Genomic DNA, 10,931 nt, shown 5'->3' with positions numbered 1-10,931 from the left:
AAGACCTCACTGCCTTTATGGATGCTACCAATCTCTACACATTTACTGTCCACCAATCTTTGTAGAAGAGTTCAAAATGTTACACAATGTTGCACAGATCTTCCTTCTGTGTCTCGGTATGCACAGAATGTGCCATTCGGAAAAATGACCCCTTGCTTTATCTGGCCCGCTGTGACTAGCTCACTGTATACCCAATCCAAAGACATCTAATCAAACTCTATTTCTGGGATCCCCTTTGCTTCCTCTTCTATCATCTTGACATTGTTCCCTCGTGATTAGGTAGAGGGTTTCCCTGGATCCATGGTTGCTTGTCGTTGAAGGCCAACCAGCTCGCATCACTTACCGCTTGCACTTTATGCCTAAAGGCCCAACACCGGTCGATAGTATGGCCAGGGGAATTAGCGTGGTATTCACACCGAGCCTCGAGATCATACTAGTGTGGGGAAGGGTTAGTGACAGGAATCCTGGGGATAGCAGATATCATTCCTCTTTCCAACAACTGAGGAAACAACTCAGCATAGGTCATATGGATAGAATCCACCCTTCGGAAGTTTCCGGGGACGTTCCCTGCATGCTTCTATAAATTGGGATGGGCTGGTATGTTTTAACAAGCTAGTATGTTTTAACGAGCTGGCATAGGCCTTGGAGCCATAAACTAGGGCCTTGCGCCCGCATGCATCGCCTGGTTCACTGAGGGTTCAAAAACAAAGTTTCTTTTAGGCCATTGATTCTAGCCTTTTGTATGCTAGTTCCTCTAATTGAAATGCCCATGGATCATTTGGGCTTCCTCTTCTTTCTTCCTATTGGTCCATTTCTTGCTTGGACCAGCTTTTGTGCCACTGCTTTTGGCCTTCCCAGACTTGATTTCCATTTCAATTCTTTTCTCAGTGGAAACAACATCCATAATGTCATGAGGGGTTGCTCCCAAGAGATACCCAAAGTAGGGATCTCTTAATGTGTTCACAAAGAGGGAGATAGCCTCCCTGTTTTCCACCGGAGGGTTTACCTGGATGGCCATGTCCCTCCATCTGTATGTGTACTCTTGGAATATTTCAATGGACCTCTTCTCCATTTCTTATAGGGTCATACGGTCTGGCACCATTTTAATCACATGGCGGTATTGGGCTATGAAAGCATGAGCCAAATCTCTCCAAGTGTGAATCTATGCTCTATCCTATTGAATGTACCACCTAACAGCCGCGCTAGTTAAGCTATTTTGAAAATAGAGCATCATTATATTCTCATCGTCTGATTATGCTGCCATCATCTAATAGTATAACCGTAGATGGGTTCAATGACATCGAGTTCCATCAAACTTTTCGAAGTCTGGGACCTTAAATTTTGGTGTCAGAACTATCTTCGGCACCAGGCAGAGATCTGCAGGATCAACGGAGTCGAATGCATTGGTCCCTTCAATGGCTCTCAGGCTCTCTTTGAGTACATCACAATGATACTCGATTTCAGATCTCTTCACTCCTGCATCTATCATCATCATTGGAGGCACTCCCACTGCTGGGAATCCCGATACTGGTGCAATAGAAACGAACAAGGGAATGCTCGGAAATGACCCTTCTGCGACAACAGGCGACGGTGCTGATGTTTGCCTTTGAACCGGGGTGAAACCCATAGCATAGGCATGATCTACGTCAGCCTCGTCATCTGGTATTTATATAGCCTTTCCCTTATTTATTAGCAACTCCAATATTCTATTCATCTTATTACTTAATTCTTCTTGCCCCTGTTCAATACCCAGGACCCTGCTTTCCAATTGTTCTGTCATAATCCTTGCCTTTCTTCTGGTGTTGTAGGGATGAGTGGGTGCCTCAATCTTGCAAACTAGCTTTTCTCTTTGCTTCTGTACAAAAAAAAAAAAAAAAACCCCATGTTTTAGGACGATGAGTGCATGAATATGTGATGCAACGGTGCTTAATGCATGAATGCAATTAGTATACATATAAACAAAATGTGAAAATGTATGTAGCCTATTGCACTTTGGCCAAGGTTCATGGAAAATTTCATCATCATTAGAAACTTTCTTAAAAAAGCATCTTCATACAAATTTTCAGAAATACAAAGAGCATTGATTGATTCAAGTAGGTCTTGGATTTGGATTCTCGGGCTTGCCCCTGACTGTGCGGCTTGTGCTTTCCTGAGCTGGATTTGAATTTTGAGACATTGTACTGGTCATTTTCCACTGCAAAGCCTAGTACTTTGCTTCTCAATAGCTAGCTTTAGTTACACATGATTCCATCTTCTCTAATGCTTGGTTGAATTTATCCTTCTACTTGTCTCACTGATTCTCCAATTCCTGTATGCAGAGGGATTTTTCTTCAATTTCAGCTTTGGCTCCTTCTAACATCTGAGATTTCTGATTGAGTGCTCCTTGGAGTGCCCATATTTCCTCTCAGAGCCACTACCTCTTCCTCTGATTGCATGTACCGAGCTCTCTGTCACTTGATTTGTCTGCGATAGAAGGTGACTAAATCCTCCTCCTTTTACTCTATATGTTGATCTTCTATTATTGCTCCCATGGCTCCCTCCTCCGTAGGGTGCATACTTTCTTTTTACTACATATTTGCCACTAGTGCTTTGTTTTGAGTTGTGAGGACTTTCGGCATCTTCCTGACCTGCGAATTCGCTCTGTTGGCTAACCATAGTTCATAGTTCCCCTAGACACCCAAGTCCTGATTGTTTGATTCTACTAAGTACACATGCTTCCAGGACACTGCAAATTCTCAGACTTGCTTTTGATTATCTCCTACTTCATATGTGAATTGAGCATCTACCAGTCCATGTGTCATAGGTATGAACTGAGCTGCCCCTACTTGACTTTTGAATATGGGTGCACCAGCTATTCCTCCCTAAGGACCTAGCAATGGTACCCATGGGAAATTTTTGCACCTGTATACGACATTGGAGCGCTCCATCCATGGTGCTTGCCAGATGAGCCCCCTGCTGACCAGATGGCGCAGCCTTGCCTTCCATTAAGACTTATTGGCTTGTTCTTCCCACCGAACTGTCCCGAATTCAGCCAAAGGGATTCTGATCATTTAGAAGGAAGAGTGAAAGGATCCTTGAATACATGGTTAGTGGCTCATTATCCAGACATGCAGCAGTGGCACACAACACGTCAACCTAGCACGCCTCCTAGTCTGACACTTATGGAGAGATTGAAAAGTTTTGGCCAGAATTTTGTGAACCAGATTGACTCCCTCTTTTACCTGTGCCACAAAAGAAATGGTTGCGTGATCAATGGTCCCCAACTCCTTTGTAAATAAAACCAAGCCATAGATAGCAAGGGCTAGCATATACAGATGGACCTCTTCCCTATCTTCTTTTTCCATCAATTCCTTTCAATGTTGCCAGGTGTCTTTGTATCTTCCGTATTTTCAACCCAAATGACCTTTTGCAAATCTTTGGTAAAGGATGTTCTGGTGTGTACATACGTCTTGTAGAGTGTTGGAAGCTTGGCTAGATGCAGCAAGGCATATTCCTTAATGGTTAAAGCCAGGTCCACCTCATCCATGGTAAAACAATAGTACGAAGGATTCTAGAATTCCACCAGTACTTCGATCACATGGGGGTTTACTGATACATGCAATAAGAAGCTGATATGCCCATACAGCTGAGAGAACTTTAAATGGTGCTGAGGTGTCCGCCCTTTCCAGATGTTCTTTAGTTCCTCTAAAGAATTGGATTGAGTATTTATGTTAACTCGGTCTAATAACTCGATCATAGATTCTTTGTTCACACTGTCACCCCACTGCCCCTGCTGACTCTCAGAATATAGTTGGACTACTGATTTTGTCTCTCGATGGATTACAATGCTCTCCATGGATGAATCGAATCTTTTTCGGAACCTTGGTAAAGTAGATGGGATGCCTATGTGGATGCAATATGTCAGTAATAGTATCACATAGTTCAAAGCAATATGTGCAAACATGAAACCACGCGGAGAAGGATGGAGCTTTTGTCCCCAAACCTAGGGTGCGTCTGCACACCTACAAGGTTCTCCGAAGCTCTATCCTAGGCAAGAGATTTTATGGATAACCATGTGTGGTTAGGCTCTAACTCCTATTAACAAAAAGGTTTTGAATCTAAGCTCCGCCTTCTCCCAAAAGGGTTCATACAAAGTTCAAACTAATCGGAGTGGTTCGCAAACCCCCACAAGCCCTGCCACGGGGGGACTGGCACCATTACACTCCTTTCTAATCCTAGCAGGGAAAGCTTAAGTATAGAGTGTGAACAAGTGTGTGAACTTATCAATTTTGATCTAATTCCTCTACCCATCATTCAGTCACATGTTTATTCAAATACAATATTCACAACTAATCACATAGTAATTACAATTAATCACATGCTTATTCATGGAAACAAAAATATTCACAGTTAACCATATGTAGACAAAGTATTCACAATTAATCATGCATACCCAAACAACCATGAGACAATCAATGTAATAAAGTACTATGTACAAAATATGGTGGAGTAATCGAAAGGCTTATTATATTTGAAATTGGGATAGTTCTCAATTAATTACTGGTTCGACTCTCAAAATCTCCCGCGGAGCCACCAAGTTATCACAACGTTCTTGAGGCGAACTAGACAAGGTGGTTTTAAAATATTTTCATGGAAAATACGGTGTGATGGAGTGTGGTTAGAACATTTGATTACTACCCAATTAAGGGTAGAATCGGTCTGCGTTACCAGAGTCGAGTTCGGGAGTTCGGTTACACAAGGGGAAGGTATTAGCACCCCCTAGACACCCGTTCTATGAACGGTACCTAATTAATTAAAAATTATCCCACAAATTAAATTTAATAAGCCTTTGAAATTACTCCTTTTCAAAAATTGTAAAGAAATGCAAAAAAAAATAGATACTATATAAGTATTCCATCAGAACTAGGGCATACCGTGCTTCAAAGAGCTCATGCCTCCCTTTGAAATCATTAGGATGGAAAATCAAGAAAATATGGTACAAAATAAACTTCCGGCATTTTGAAATTTCGTAGGGTTTTTCTAAGTAAGAAAATAATATTCCGGGAGGTTTTGGGATTTATTTGGGATAGAAAAGAGTGCAAAAAAATGATTTTCAAGTCTCAAAATGTTTTTCCTGATTTTTTTCTGAATTTTTTTTTTGTAATTTTTCATATTTTCCCAAATTTTGAAATATCAAAAAGACAATTAAAGCAAAATAACGAAAATCAAGTCCCAAAAATATTTTTTTGAATTTTCTATTGAGTTTTCTGAATTTTCTGTGTTTTTTCAGTGCAAAAATAATTTTTGGTTTCAAAACTATTTTTTGTGATTTTTATGAATTTTTAGGAATTTCTTTGAATTTTTTAATTTTATAATTTTTTCTTTTTTTTTTTCCAAATTTTGAAATAACCCAAAATATAATTAAAGAAAAATAGTGAAAATTAAATCAAAAATATTTTTTAGAATTTTCACCTAAGTTTTCTAGATTTTTAGCATTTTTCTAATTTTTATGAATTTTTTTGTGAATTTTTCTGAGTTATTAAAGGTTTAAATAACAATATAATAATTGAAATAATTGAACTAGTTCCATATCGGTTTTGGGGACCCAAACCAATTCAGGAAGGAACCGGTCAAGGGGGGGTCAACTAAGTTAAGGCCTGGTCAAAGCCAAGGCTACTTGTCGACATCTAAGCGGTTGGGAGCATACAGGTTGGATCGGCTACGTGGCACCATCCTGTCCGTTGATAAGGGCAAAGATCCAATGGCAAGGAGTGGGGCGCTTTAGGCATTAATTGCCTGGGGGATAGGGAGCCACATGTCGATGAGCATATGGGGTGAGTAGTCATTTATGATGGCTTTTGACAGGGGGTGATTGCCACTGTTGATGCTAAATAGGGATGTGATGGTGAGGGGTGATTCTACACGGATCTCTAACGTGAAGTGATCACGTTCATCTGATGAACTATAATTCGGACAACCAGGATTTAGACACGTAATCCCTCAAATAAGCAGCCGATGTAGCTCCCATGTGTCATCATCCTGTGGTTCCTAAGCTTAAGATACTTAAGCCAAAATTTTCTTCTTTCCCCCATTTCATTTTAATCATTACGAAGCACTCTCTCTACTCTCTCAATCTATCTTCCTCTTCTTTTCTTTTCTGCAACTTAATGAATAGAAACCCTAGGGTTTATGTTTCTTCTTTGATCCACTCTCTCACCTCTCTTAACCTCTCTACCTCTTCCTTACTCTCTTCTTCTATCTTGTTCTCTTCGAGCAAGAAGTCTCAGGTTCTTCCTTTCTCTTCATCCTTCCCAGCAATTGTTCATTACCAAGGGTTCTCAATACCCTAGTTTTTCTCTTTATTCATTCGAATCCCCTTCGAGTTCAACATCTAAGATCCCAAACCCTATACCTCAATCCAGATCTCTTAGTTAAATGATTTGAAAAATAAGAAAAAGACATTAAATGAGTCAAGTGCATAATTTGGGGGGGGGGGGGAGCATTCATCTTTCATATCTATATTCATTAAAATGCCCTCAATTTTTATCTATGCTTATATGTCTGTATGCTCATGTGAGAACTACTCTGCATTAATCTCATAACTATCCATTGTTAGTTATTGTTCATATCATCTATTGGATAGTTCATTTCTTTTATGAGTTGTTGATTGAACTACTGGAAAGCATGCTTGTGTTGAAAGCCTCCTGCATGGCAGATGCAGTGATATAATTTGCATGTTAGTTGTGGAAATTAGGTTGTTACTTGCTTCATATGATTTATCTATTGAAAACAACCCATTATCAGATATAAGTTTTATGGGAAAACGTCCAATTTACAAACGAAATGTTGCCGAAATTTCAGTAGATTTTTCCCAAAATAAAATTTTGTACAAAGATGATTATGATGATAAAAATGTTAAAATGTTTTTGAAAGGATGAGTGAAAACTTAAATAGAAATATCACACTTTCATCCTTGCATAATCATCAGGTAGTTAGAGGAGCTAAGCTCCATCCCTAGAGAAAGAGCTTAAAGATCTTATATGCATCACTGTCATTTATTGAAATATTGAGGCTTTTCAGAAGAACCTTGAACATCATATCCAGTGCTTAAAGGTCTATGAATAGATACAGATTGTTCTAGGTTATGAGTATTAGTTCATGCCTTAATATATTTTCTAAGATGCATCTGTGGCCTATAGGGATGACCATACTAATCATAATATAGTTGATAAATCATCAGTATGGTTGGGTTAAAGGATTTAAAATGAATGGCTTATACGGTAGGCAAAATGAAATGAATCTTGATTTGTGTAAGCAACTCGTTTCAATTAAATCATATCTTCAAATTATTAGGGAGAGCAACTTAACTTAAAATTCTCCGGCTCTGAAATTCCTTAACAATTCTAACACTTACATTCATGTTCTTAATATATATTGAGTTGTATGCTTCATATTGATCATGAATGTTGGATGTATTTGAATCATGGCATGCACTATTTTGGAGTATATTGAATATCTTGCATGCATTAATAATGAGCTATTCTTGTAATCATTCAGGTCTTTGATTTATTTTTGGAAATTACTTTCATAAATTTTTTTCAAAATTGAATCTTATATCTGAATGTCTTGTGTTCACTTTCCTACCATTGCCCTTCTTGCTGATGTCAAAACGGGGGAGAAATGTCTAATGTAAAATTGGGAAAACTAAATACATCTTAATACATATCAGAATTAAGCCTTATTGACAATTAAAATTGAATGCATAATTTGCATATGTTTGTCTTCATTCAAATGCCTGCACTTAAAATTCAAATTTTATGCATATACTTAGGGGGAGCCTATTTGGCTTTGCCCACTTTTGCAAGTTGTTTTGTCATCAACAAAAAGCGGGAGAATGTTGACTCTATGAGTCTAATCCTATTTTGATTATGGCAAAACCAATGTTTCTTACCTGTGCATTGAGCTTCTTGAATAAGTCTATTCTTAGCATGCACTATTGGTAAGAACTCAAGCAAGCCATACGGACTATGAAGATCAAACTTCATTTATGGCATCTGAAGAATTGAAAGAATGAAGATCTATTCTCTATTGTATTTGCATTCCTTTTTAATTGGTCTGTAATAATTTATATGAACTGTAATAATGCATCTGCATGCATAATAGGATTTAATACTTAACAAGACCATAGGAACCGAATGACCTTAGGGCAAGTCAATCGATGCCAGGTTTTTGGGCGTTTTTGAAAAGACTTTAGGTCCCAACACATATGCACTAATAAGTCCTCATTATCATTCACAATCAGGGGATCAAAATTGAGATAAAATGAACTTAAATTGAAAAGGTTGAGAGGGTTCGGGCGATCGAACCCAAGCCGTGTAAAAGCGGCTTGGGCGACCGAACAAGTCAACATGTTGACTTGGATTCAGGCAGCCGAACATATTTGACCATATCTTCCATGGGTGACTGAATCCCTAACCTGACACCTTTTCACCAACCCGGGCACCTGAATCCCACATTCAAATATGCCCCAGGCGACCGAATTGGCAAGTTTAAGCTACCAAATTTAGGTTCGGGCACCCGAACCGCGGACAGAAACATTTTGTCTTTCGTTCAACCGACCAACCCTTACTTCGGGCACCCGAACCTTTAAAAAGTGAATTTTTGAGTGAGTCTTTTTGGGCGACCGAACCTTGAGTCGGGCACCCAAATCACGTGGATTAAATTAATTTTTACTAAAAAATTAAAGGGGTTAAACAGGGTTAAAATGTTAAACTCATTTAAAATCTTTTCTAATAATGCCCATGGAGTCCCCAACAGTCATAATTTTGCCCTTACCTATATATATATATATATATATATATATATATATATATCTTCTCCTTTGCAAAATTAAGGGTTGATTAGCAAGATCACTAAGGAAAAACTCTCTCAAATTTTCAAATCTCATTTAGCCCATACTACTTCCATACACTCTTTATTTTGCTATTCCCTTGATAGATCAAGTTCCCAAGAGTGTTATTGAGTGTTTTACATTGCTAAAACTCTCCTTACTTGTTAATTGATTATTTCCATTGAGAGTTCTTAATTAGGGTTTTTCAACAACAACAACAACAACAAAACCAAGCCTTAGTCCCACTAAGTGGGGTCGGCTATATGAATCCTCTTCCGCCAATTTATGCGATCATGAACCATTTCTTTTGATAGATTCAAAGATATTAAATCTTTACTCACTATCTCCTCCCAAGTTATTTTAGGTCTACCCCTACCCCTTCTACTGCCCCCCACAGTAACTAAGTCACTCTTCCTCACAGGTGCACTATAAGGCCTACGTTGCAAGTGTCCATACCATCTGAGTCGTCCCTCCTTTATCTTATCTTCTATAGGAGCTACACCTAACTTACCACGAATATGTTCATTCCTTAATTTATCTTTCAATGTTATACCACTCATCCATCTAAGCATCCTCATCTCGGCAACTTTTACTTTTTGGATATTATGTTTCTTCGTCGCCCAACATTATGATCCATATAGCATAGCTGGTCTTATAGCTGTTCTATAAAACTTCCCTTTCAATTTTAAGGGTATTCTACGATCACATAGAACACTTGAAGTACTTCTCCATTTTACCCAACCTGCTTTAACTCTATGCATTACATCATCTTCAATTTCTCCTTCCGCTTGCATAATATATCCAAGGTATCGAAATCTACAAGTGTTATTTATTTCTTCATCATCAAGTTTAACTTTGTCTCCAATATTCCTCCTATCATTACTAAAATTACATTTCATATATTCTGTTTATTTCTACTTATCTTAAAGCCTCTAGATTCCAAAGCTTCTCTCCATAATTCTAACTCAGCCTCTACTCCATCCCTAGTTTCGTCAATTAATACAATATCATTTGCAAACAACATACACCATGGAACCTCCTTTTGAATACTCTTAGTCAATTGGTCCATCACTAAAGCAAAAAAATAAGGACTCAAAGCTGATCCTTGATGTACACCTATGGTAATTGGAAATTCTCTAGTTTCTACATCTGTAGTCTTTACACTAGTCATTACTCCATCGTACATATCCTTAATGACATCGGTATACCTACAACATACACCCTTTTTTTCTAAAACCCACCATAGAACTTCCCTAGGTATCCTATCATATGCTTTCTCAAGGTCAATAAATATCAAATGCAAGTCCCTCTTCTTTTCCCTAAACTTTTCCATTAATCTTCTTAAAAGATAAATAGCTTCTGTGGTACATCTCCCAGGCATAAAATCAAATTGATTTTCTGAGATCTTCATTTCTAACCTTAATCTTTGTTCAACTACTCTTTCCCATAGTTTCATCGTATGACTCATAAGTTTAATTCCACGATAGTTATTACAATTTTGAATATCTCCTTTATTTTTGTATATAGGTATTAAAGTGTTTTTTCTCCATTCATCTGGCATTTTCTTAGTTTTTACAATTGTATTAAATAAATTAGTTAACCATATAATTCCGTTATCACCCAAGCATTTCCAAACTTCAATTGGGATGTTATCTGGTCCCATAGCTTTCCCATTTTTCATCTTTTTTAGTGCAAACTTAACTTCGTTAACTCTAATTTTGCGAATAAATCTTATATTTTTAGTTTTTTCCTCATTTGACAATTCTAAATTTAAGCCTTCTATTTGGTTTTCATTAAACAACTTACTAAAGTAACTTCCCCATCTTTCTTTAATATCTTCGTCCTTAACCAAGACAATATCATCCTCACTTTTTATACATTTTACATTTCCTAAGTCTTTGTTCTTCCTTTCTCTAGCTTTAGCAAGTTTAAATATATCTCTTTCCCCTTCTTTTGTACCTAATCTATCCTACAAACTATTAAATGATCTATATTTAGCTTCACTAACGGCCCTTTTTGCATCGTTTCTTGCCTCCTTATATTTTTCAAAGTTATCTCTGTT

This window comes from Malania oleifera, chromosome 1, assembly GCF_029873635.1.
Source record: "Malania oleifera isolate guangnan ecotype guangnan chromosome 1, ASM2987363v1, whole genome shotgun sequence".
In the NCBI taxonomy this organism is placed as follows: Eukaryota; Viridiplantae; Streptophyta; class Magnoliopsida; order Santalales; family Ximeniaceae; genus Malania; species Malania oleifera.
This window is presented reverse-complemented; position numbering follows the sequence as displayed.